The sequence below is a fragment of the Canis aureus genome, chromosome 13, assembly GCF_053574225.1.
Source record: "Canis aureus isolate CA01 chromosome 13, VMU_Caureus_v.1.0, whole genome shotgun sequence".
NCBI lineage: Eukaryota > Metazoa > Chordata > Mammalia > Carnivora > Canidae > Canis > Canis aureus.
In genome coordinates, this window is record NC_135623.1 from 67,411,087 (window position 1) to 67,421,127 (window position 10,041).

The 10,041-nt window shown below is 37.3% G+C and overlaps 1 long non-coding RNA gene across 3 annotated transcripts in view; it reads right to left on the minus strand.

Annotated features, from left to right (window-relative positions):
- Positions 1 to 9,628, minus strand: part of LOC144281702 (uncharacterized) — a 32,030-nt gene extending 22,402 nt beyond the window's left edge. For 2 of the 3 annotated variants that reach the window (XR_013350124.1, XR_013350122.1), the window contains exons 1-2: positions 9,559 to 9,627; positions 9,033 to 9,117 (exon numbers count right to left, since the gene is read on the minus strand). This is a non-coding gene — a long non-coding RNA (uncharacterized LOC144281702). Of the gene's footprint in view, positions 1 to 9,032; positions 9,118 to 9,558 lie in introns of all 3 variants that reach the window. The other variant, XR_013350123.1, reaches the window with a different exon arrangement.
- Between the last annotated feature and the right edge of the window lie 413 nt (positions 9,629 to 10,041).

Sequence of the window (10,041 nt, forward strand, 5' to 3'; positions counted from 1 at the left end):
TATATTTTTTCTCCCTATTACTGATACTTTATCTTTTATTGGCTAAAAACGTAAAGAGACCTATAAGTCAAAAAAATAAAAATCTCCTATCAACTTAGTCATTCCATCACTGATTTGACCAATAGAGATGAATGACTGCTGCGTGCCCATAGGACCAATAGATACAGAAAACATTGGGTTTGCTGCTCACAGACGCTTGCCTATTAAAACAGTTGACCCAGTGGTGTGCAGCAGCCAGAGGGACCTATAGAAGAAAACACCCATATGTGCCTTTGAAGCCAGTTATTTTTTCATGTTCACAGAATGCTGTGAAAATATTCTTTCACATTTATTCGATACGCTTCAGGCATACACCACTGAATGATCTTATGGCCCAGTCGAAGCATTCCTATATGAATGGCCAATGCAACGAAGCAACATTTGCAACATTTGCAGATTTTTTTTTCATTCCTGGCAAAATTTTAAAAAAACAACCGACTAGTGATCTCTATTATCTTGCTATTTAGCCATTTAACTAGTCTGCTGTTGCTTATTTCATCAGAGTTTTAAGAATAACCCTACCACTAAGATGATTTTTCTATTTTTAATGGTTTGTTATGCAAGAGCCAAAGGACCAAGATTACATTGTCTTATGGGACCGTTTAGATGAGAAAGTAACTGAAGAACACCTCCGGCTCCACAGTACGTGGACTTGTTGCAATTGGCTTCCTTGTTATCAAGTGTTCTGCTGTTAACAGAGATGCGTGTACCTGCAAAATTTGTACAGTAATGCATTTTAGATAGTGAGAAATACCAGACCCACAAGACAATCTTTTAGAGAGAAGAATTACATTTTATAGTTTATTATTTTTGTGGCTTTCAAAAATGTCATAAAGTCAGAAAGAAAAATAAATGTTCTGCACATTTCTTCTAAATCACCATTAACTCTGAATATAGTAGACGTGCCCAGCTCTTCTTTTAACGAGATGCATTACAGTTCCCTTTAATAAATCTTACTGCACTGCAACTAGATTTAACGAGATGGAGTTACTCTGTCAGACCTTAATAAATGGGATTATAACCGAAAATCTATGCATTTTCTAATTTATGACTTCATGCTTAGTATTTAAGAGAAAGGAAGGAGATTGGGTTGGAATGTTTCAAAAAGCTAACACTTTGTGCTTCAGTCATGTCATAACTAAGGAGAGATTTCCCTTGTTTAGAGGTTATTGGGCTGGAGACAAAGAAAATGAAAAGCAGCTGTGAAAAGCTTAGCTTGGGCTTATGACAAATGGAGGTGTGCTCACTATTGAACATCAGCTCTTTCCCCCTCTTCCTGCTAGTGACTTTGTCAAAGGAGAGGCATTAATTGTAAGCCAGCAAGATGTTCTTTCAGAGGATTTGCGGAAGCCTTTGTTGCTCAGCAATTAATCATTATGGAAGCAATTGAAGGCACTACTCTCACATGTGACTCCATTTGTATGAATTTGAGGAGAAAAAACTAACTGAAGGCTTTTGAACTCATATATATTATATATGATATATTAATAGTCAAGCTGGTCTCTCGCCTCCCCTTCAAATCAGGTGGAAAACTTAAAAGCATGACTACGGCTGTCTGGTTGAGGACACTAAATAGCTTTGGAAGGAACAAGTCAAGGCCTCTTGGTGGAAGTCCATGCTGTCCATTTGGATGTGATCATTATACCATATGTCAAAATAAAGCAAACTTCCTCTACCAGAAATACCAAAAATCACCAAGAGGATGTAATAAGCTTATAATAATCATCTTTGAAGTTTTAGGTGAGGTGGTTAGAAGGGATACTTTTAAAAATATCAAGCTGGCAGTTTCAGCCGGGTCTGGCACAATGAAGTCATGCTAGCGAGGTGTTGGTGTCTCAGTGAAGATAGAAACACATTAGGATTCTATTCTCACCCATTATTCATTTTTAAACATAAAGTTCTGAAAAATGCAAATGCTATATTATCACCAGTATCTGTGTAAGGAATCATTCCCTGCCAATGAATTATGCCCAGATGATAATGATACACCTTGTGAAAAAATTGGATTCTCCCCCATAAAAAGATTTAGATTCTTGTTGAAATCTCTTAAAGGGAAGCTAATAACTATTTTATCTATTGTACTTAGCATCGCTTTTTTCTGTACAACCATTCACAGTGATTTTTTTTTCTTATTTTAAAGGAATAATGTGTCTTTGTTCAGAATGTATAGCACTTCGAGCTTCAAATAAGCCTGCTAGAGCCATGTTCCTCAGAGGATATAACAGGTGGCCTGGTCATAAAGAGTCACTGCTATCCAGACTGAAAAACCAGGTAAATGTGCCTCTTCTAGCTATCTCTCAGTAGCGTAGTCTTGCAGTTCATTAAGAAATACAGTGAAAAGATTGATAATGAATGAAAAAGTTTATTCTACAAAATATGACCATTTATAGTTTAGAACACATTAAGCTCATATTTAATACACGTGTCCACACACACACACACACACACACAGACAATATGTGGAATTCTAGTTTCCTTAGACTCTTTGACAACATAGTCTATGTTTTAATTGGCCACTGACTCTCCCGCATGTGTTGGGTATTTACTAGGTGCTTAGTAATATCATGGAGCATGTATTCTAAATATCCAATACCTAGCAAATGGTGAAAACCTTTGGTCAGGTATGGTCAAATGAACAATTTTCTTCTAGATTAATCTGGGATGCTCCTTTTTTATTCTGATCATTCTATTTTGGATGTCTTGCATTTTTCCCATGGAAATCTACAATTATCAGATTGTCTATTGTCATCTAGTGTTAATAGCATAAATAATAAAATTATGATAAACTAATAGCATAAATAATAAAATTATGATAAACTCATTTCTAGGGAACTTTATCCTTTTTTCAATAGGGTCTGCTGAACTGTCAGGTGTACACAAAATGAGGAAGGACCTCCCTGTTGGGTTCTGTGGTCCACAACTTTCTCTCCTTTTTCTTTCTTTACTGGTGGTTTCTTCTTTATTAGTAATAGAAAAACGGTTGATCTTTTGTTTCTGAAAGGACTTTTGGGTTCAATTTAAGCTAAAAATCAATCCTAGCATCGGGCAAAAAACATAATCATTAAAAAAAATTCTTGAGTAGTATTGTCAAATCTATTTCTTGGATGGCATTATTTAAAAAAAAAAAAAGATTCCATGAAATCCCTATGAAAATTGTAATGGCATTTTTCACAGAAATAGAAAAAACAATTCTAAAATTTGTATGGGACCACAAATGACCCCAGATAGCCAAAGCAACCCTGAGAAAGAACAAAGCTGGAGACATTATATTTCCTGATTTCAAACTATACTACAGGGACACCTGGGTGGCTCGGCAGTTAAGCATGTGCCTTTGTTTGGCTCAGGGCGTGATCCCAGGATCGAGTCCCGCATCAGGCTCCCCTCATGGAGCCTGCTTCTCGCTCTGCCTGTGTCTCTGCCTCTCTCTGTGTCTCTCATGAATAAATAAATAAAATCTTTTAAAAAAATCTATACTACAAAGCTATACTAATAAAAACACTATGATCCTGGTGTAAAAATAAACGCATAGACCAATGGAAAAGGATATTCAGATATACAATCAAGTAATTTTTTATAAAAGAGACAATAATATTCAATGAGGAAAGTATAATCTCTTCAAAACATGCCACTGAGGAAACTGGAAAATCAAATGCAGAAAAATGAAATTGCATCTCCATCTGACATCACTGACAAAAATTAATTTGAAATGTGTTAAAGATTTAAAGTTCCAAACTATAAAACTCCTAGAAGAAAACATGTGGATAAATCTCCTTGACATGGTCTTGGCAATGTTTTTTTTTTTTTTTTTTTTAAATCTGATACCAAAAGCAAAGGTAGCAAAGGCAAAAATAAATAAGTAGGACTATATTAAACTAAAAAGTTTCTGCACACACACATACACACAAAGCTTCTGGACAGCAAAGAAACAATCAACAAAATGGCAAGGCGACTTTTGAAATGGGAGAAAATATTTATAAATAATATATCTAACAAGGGGTTAATATCTAAAGTCAATAAAGAACTCAACTCAATATGAGAAAAACAATTAGATTAAAAATGGGCAGAGGGGGCAGCCCGGGTGGCTCAGCAGTTTAGTGCCTGCCTTCAGCCCAGGGCATGATCCTGGAGACCCGGGATCGAGTCCCACGTCAGGCTCCCTGCATGGAGCCTGCTTCTCCCTCTGCCTGTGTCTCTGCCCCCCCCCCCCCCGTCTCTCTCTCTGTCTCTCATGAATAAATAAATAAAAATCTTTCAAAAATAAATAAATAAAAATAAAAATGGGCAGAGGAATTGAATAGATATTAAGAAGCTCCACAAATGGCCAAAAGGTATGTGAAAAGTGCTAAACATCACTAATTTTCAGGAAAATGCAAATCAAAACCATGAGATACCATCTCATACCTGTCAGAATGACTATCATCAAAAACATAAGGGATAAGAAGTGTTGGTGGGTTTATTGAGAAAAGGGACCCCCTCAGACACTGTTGGTGGGAATGTAAATTGGGACAGCCACTATGGAAAATAACATAGGTTCCTCAAAAAAAATAAATAAATAAAACTAGAAATACCATATGATCCAGAAATCTGACTTTTAGATATATATCCAAAGGAATGAAATCAGTATCATTCACAATAGGCAAAATAGGAAACAACTCAAGTGTCTGTCAATGGATGAATGAATAAAGAAAATGTGCCATATATATATATATATATATATATATATATATGTATATACATATATATATAATGGAATATGATTCAGCCATGAATAAGAAGGAAGTCCCACATTTGAGACAAAAATGGATGCACCATGAAGGCCTAAGTCAAACAGAGAAAGTCAAATATTGCATGATCTCACAGATAAAATCTAAAAAAAAAAAAAAAAGACTCAGAAATAGAGACCAGAGTAGTGGTTAGCAGTGAAGGAGAATGGGCTAGATGTGTTCAAAGGATACAGAATGCCAGGTATAAGATGAACACGTTCTGGGATCTAATGTTCAATATGGTGATAATAGTTAATAATGCTGTATTATATACTTGGCAGTTGCTAAGAGAGCGGATCTTAAATGTTCTCACCACAAAAAAGAAATAGGAATCATGTGATGTGATAGAGGTGTTAGCTGACATTGTGGCGGTAATAATTTTGTAATATATGAACCCATCAAATCAACACACTATACAGCTTACACTGGCACGATGTTATAGGTCGATTATATCTCAATAAAGCTGGGGGTGGGAAACTACACCAACTAACTTATAAAGACGTCTTGTTTTCTTTGCTAAGTGCCTGATGCCAACTATCTAACTACTACCAGAATATTTCTCTTTTTAGTGGTTCAACACCAGAGCCTCAACCACGTAATTAACTACAAAAAAGAAATGATGCTAGGATCCTCTAAGAAGACATTATGCCCCTTCCCCCACTTTTTTTAAAAAGGCTATAAAAATTAAAGTCTACCTCCGACAATCATCCAAATGCTCACTTTGAAAACTTTAAAAAAATGGATTACACTCCCCACTTCAAAAAAGTCCTTTGCAACTACGTGATCTTGCAACCCTAACTTGCTATATCAGGACCGGGGGCCTGAAACGGCTATTTCCTCCTAGAAACAAAGTCAGAACTATATCGATTTGCTACAGGGACACTGAGCGTTTACAAGCTTTACCCACCATTTCTTTTCTCCTCACTTCAGGTCTTCTTGTCATGCTCCTCTGAGATTAAATCACCCACACAACAAAAACTTGATGTTCGTCTCCTACTTCCTTGGAGCTATAATTTTAGTTTCTTTGTTATCTGCGGCATTTATCTTTCCAAGCCCATCAAATTTAGCTGAAATAATTTATTTCGCTCTTTAGGAAATCACACTTTTCCTTTTTAATCATGTCCTGGCACAAAGCAGTAGGAAGTATGTATTATTTTACCACGTTCTTAGGACAAATTTTATTTCCTTTTCTCTCGGGCATGGGTTTCTTATGGAATCTTATTTGTCCTCCATGTATGTGGTGTTGGTGATGTTTGGATTGGGTTAGGTGGCCTATTTATAAAACATTTTCTTCAAATGTGAGATCCCTACACTTCCAGGCAGTTTTCTGGGATCTAGGGTTGTTAACTTTGAGCACAGTGAAACCTCCTTTCCCAGGGAGGGGATTAGAGCCCTGATTTACGAGGAGCCCTACAACCTGTCAGGCTCTTTACACAAATGATCGTTATTCATGACGATGACCCTAAAGGACTACTCTTTCTTGCATTTCACAGGAAGGAAGACAGAGGATCAGAAAAATTAAAGGGCTTGCCCAAGGTATTATCTAGTCAACTCCTGGTCTGTTTTATTATAGAGCCAAGTTCACTGCCACATCAGCCTGTCTAGTGTCCAACAAGTATTCCCTCGTCATTTCCTCCTCCTCTGTAATATCCATCCTATCCATCAACTCTGAAACCATAGGGAAATCTGCATTCCAGGACAGTGATTCCGAACCTGAGTACATCAGAATTACTTGGGGTGCAGATTAAAAACAGACTTTTGAGCCCTCTCTTCCAGAAACTCTGACGTGGTGCTTTGGAGTGGGGCTCATACCTCTGCATTTTAACGAGTGCGTCACGTGATTATAATACAGATGGTCTGCAAATCATACTTGGAGAAACACAGACTCCGTTTCTATTTATACCCCCACTGGATCACACCTAAGCTTGCCTCACATTAAAATGCCTCTCTTTTTCTGTTAAGCCACAGAGTTTTGGGTTTTGTTTAATTTTGGTTTTTGTTTGATGGATGGCATGTATCACTTACTGAAACTTTAATGACATATCACAACGTGGAACAAAATTAAGGTTTTTACCCTAATTTTTATGTAAGTCCATTATGTAGATCTCGAGTACTCAATATTTCTTTCTTTCTACTAATTCTTTTTTTTTCTACTAATTCTTTTATTCCATTTTTTCCAACTCTCTTGTCAATGCCTTTGTCCCTTCCATATTTGGGTTCACTCGTGCAGACAGGAAACCTACTCTTGCTGTCACTCAGTTAGCAGGCCAATCAATGACATTAATTAACTACCCTTGAAATCTACTAGACTCTGTGAGAAGTTGCGAGAATGGAAAGGCTAGTAGATCCCCACCCAGAAATACCAAATCAATCTGAGATGAGTAATAAAAAAAAAAAGTCCATGTATGTTTATACTACATAAAGGTAATATCCTGTCTATATGGTAGCTACAGGTTTATGCCAACATGCAGTTAAAAGCCATTTGTAAGAATGTGAGCAATATTTCTACTTAGTCTTTCACTTTTATGCTAACTCTTATTTAGATGTAACCTACTAATTATTTGGGGGCATTGCTTCCCTTAAAAATTTAAGTAAATTTGGATTGAACAGTCAATATCATGGCCTGTTAAGTTCAGAATCCTCCTTTCTGTGATTTCTGTAAATTCTTAACCTTATTTCCTTGGGCTCTATCTCAGAAATGAAGCTCAGTCCCATCCATGTTTCCACAAAATATCTGGTCACCTGATTTTCAGAGTATGATACACTTCCCGAAGATTATAGGCATTATGGGGGGGGGTGGATTTTAGACCATGTATCTCACAGTTTTTTGCCATATTAGTGGCTCCTCCTCTCCTTCTGTGCCAGATTACATCCCAAAGACTACACTCCCGTCCAGCTCCCCCTCCTCACTGCCCACAGCTGCCTGGGAAGTACAATACTACTTATTCTCAAGGAGCTATTTATTATTGAAGCAAGCCCAACCTCTATTCATTATTCTATTAATAAAATTTTTCCATCTCGGCTACGTCAGTAAAGCCAACAGCTGTACCCAATAAATGGAAGAATGCTAAAAACCTTAAAGTTCTGAGTATAAAACCAAAAAATCATGATTTAATAAATATTGTTTATACATCCAGAATCCAAATGAAAACAAGAAGCAATAGCAACTGCATAATCAATTATGGTTTGTGCTCCCTTGACCAATCTATTTCATTGGTAATATATGCATGTGTGGTCTCTCAGAACCTAAAATTGATGACATGTTTGTGCTCTAAAAATTATGCAATTACTCAAAGGAGAGCCCCTTAACACACTCATAGCAGATTTACATTTGATTTATATACTTGCTTCATATATTTATTTTTATTATGTGTACAGAAAAGCTATCCAAAAAGAGAGAGAGAGAGAGAGGGAGGCAGGGAAGGAGGTTGTTTAGAGGTGAGTCCATTCTCAAAAACAGCTGATACCAGGAGCCCGACGGCAAGGCAGTCCAAAATAGAAAGTGTGAAGTCAGAGCAAGCTCCGGCCATTAGGTGCCAGCAAGCCCAGCCACCTCCCCGTACTGCACTACCCTACAGCCTCAGCCCCGTACTGCACTACCCTACAGCCTAACCTGGCTTTTGATAGCTGCTGGGGCTCCATAAAAGGAATAAGTAATTCCGTGAGGTAAGTATATCAATTGATCTTATAATGTTAATTCTGAACCAGCGAAATGTCAATTTATATTTAGCACTTTCATCTCAAGAAAGCGATTTAATGTATAATATATCATGGAAAGATAAAGCAGTATTTATACGCAGGTCAACGAGTCAGAAAACAGTTACCTCTAATAGCTTCACTTTAAATGAATTCTGAGCCCTGGTGGTAATGTGTACGTATAACAGGAACGGATACAGTTCAGGACTATCATTCATGAATCAATTAACACATATAAATAGAAAACAGTAATCACATCCCTGTTGTTGTCCCCTCCTCGTTATTATTATTTATTTATTTGAACCTGGCTTTTTTTCCTCGTAGGAAACCATGACATATCTAAACAGTGTATCATCTTATACAATAATCTCTTTTTTCCTATCAGCTCTTTGTTTGCAAGGTCACTCTTTTTTAAATTTTTGGGTGGACTCAGGGGACACTGATACAGGATGGCAGTTGCCTGCCAAATTGGGAAACCATATAAGTACATGTAGATTTTCTGACACCCTGACAAGTGGTGGCTGTGTCACTGACCTGTGGATTGGCACATGCCAGTAAGAGAAGAGTCGGCTGGAACAACCAACGGGACAGGAACTTGGACGAGGCTAATCTGAGAGGGCTTTGGGAGGGAAAGGAGGTTAACGTGGATGAGAGAAGAGACCACTTTGGTCAATTGGGTGTGGTGTGTGCAAAATGGGGTAGGGATCAAAGGCAAAGAGTTTCCTGGTAGCACATGCTTAGGTTTAACAGGAAGAAAAAGTACAAAAAATGAGAATTATAAAGCAAGTCTAGAGGCCTGTCACCTAGAGTTATAATCTAAATTCAAATTACCGCTCTCCGCCATTATAAACAAAAGATAATAATTGAACAGTCTCATGTGAAAGAGGCTCTCTCTCAAACCCTTAAATGATACAGAACTTTCATCTCCAGTGTTGTGATAAGTGGCTACTCAGAGATCTTTAACACGTCTTAGGGTAACGAATTTCCCTCCTTGCTAAGAAGGACATTTCTATAGCTCTTAATTATTATAATACTTTCTCTCTTGGTAATATCTACTCACCATTGATTATAGTGGCATGTGGAGCCATACAGAACAATCTGCATCCCACCTGTTGGCCCTAGAGTACCTAAAAGAAAAAAAAAAAAAAAAGCTTAATGAGCCCTTACTGGAGGACACTAAATTATTTTTACCCTTTCGTCGTCTTGGCGGTGTTAACACTTAAAAGTATTTGAACGTACACTTCATTTCTTGTTTTCCTCACTTAACATTTATCCCTCAACCCGGCAATATCTGATTGCTGATAATTTTTGACACCAATCTACGATCCTCATGCCTACGTTTGGAATTGTACTTACAAAAGACATTAAGATACGCTAATTCTCAAACCAATGAACAAGACCAGATCCTCACCACTTTCCATTTTTCACACTCGTTACCCTTCACCTTGAACCTGTCTCCTTCACTGGCTTCTCTTGGTTCTTCTCCTCTACCTCTCTAGCCCTTTTATGCTATTATGTTGTCTTCTCTTTTCCTTCTATCACA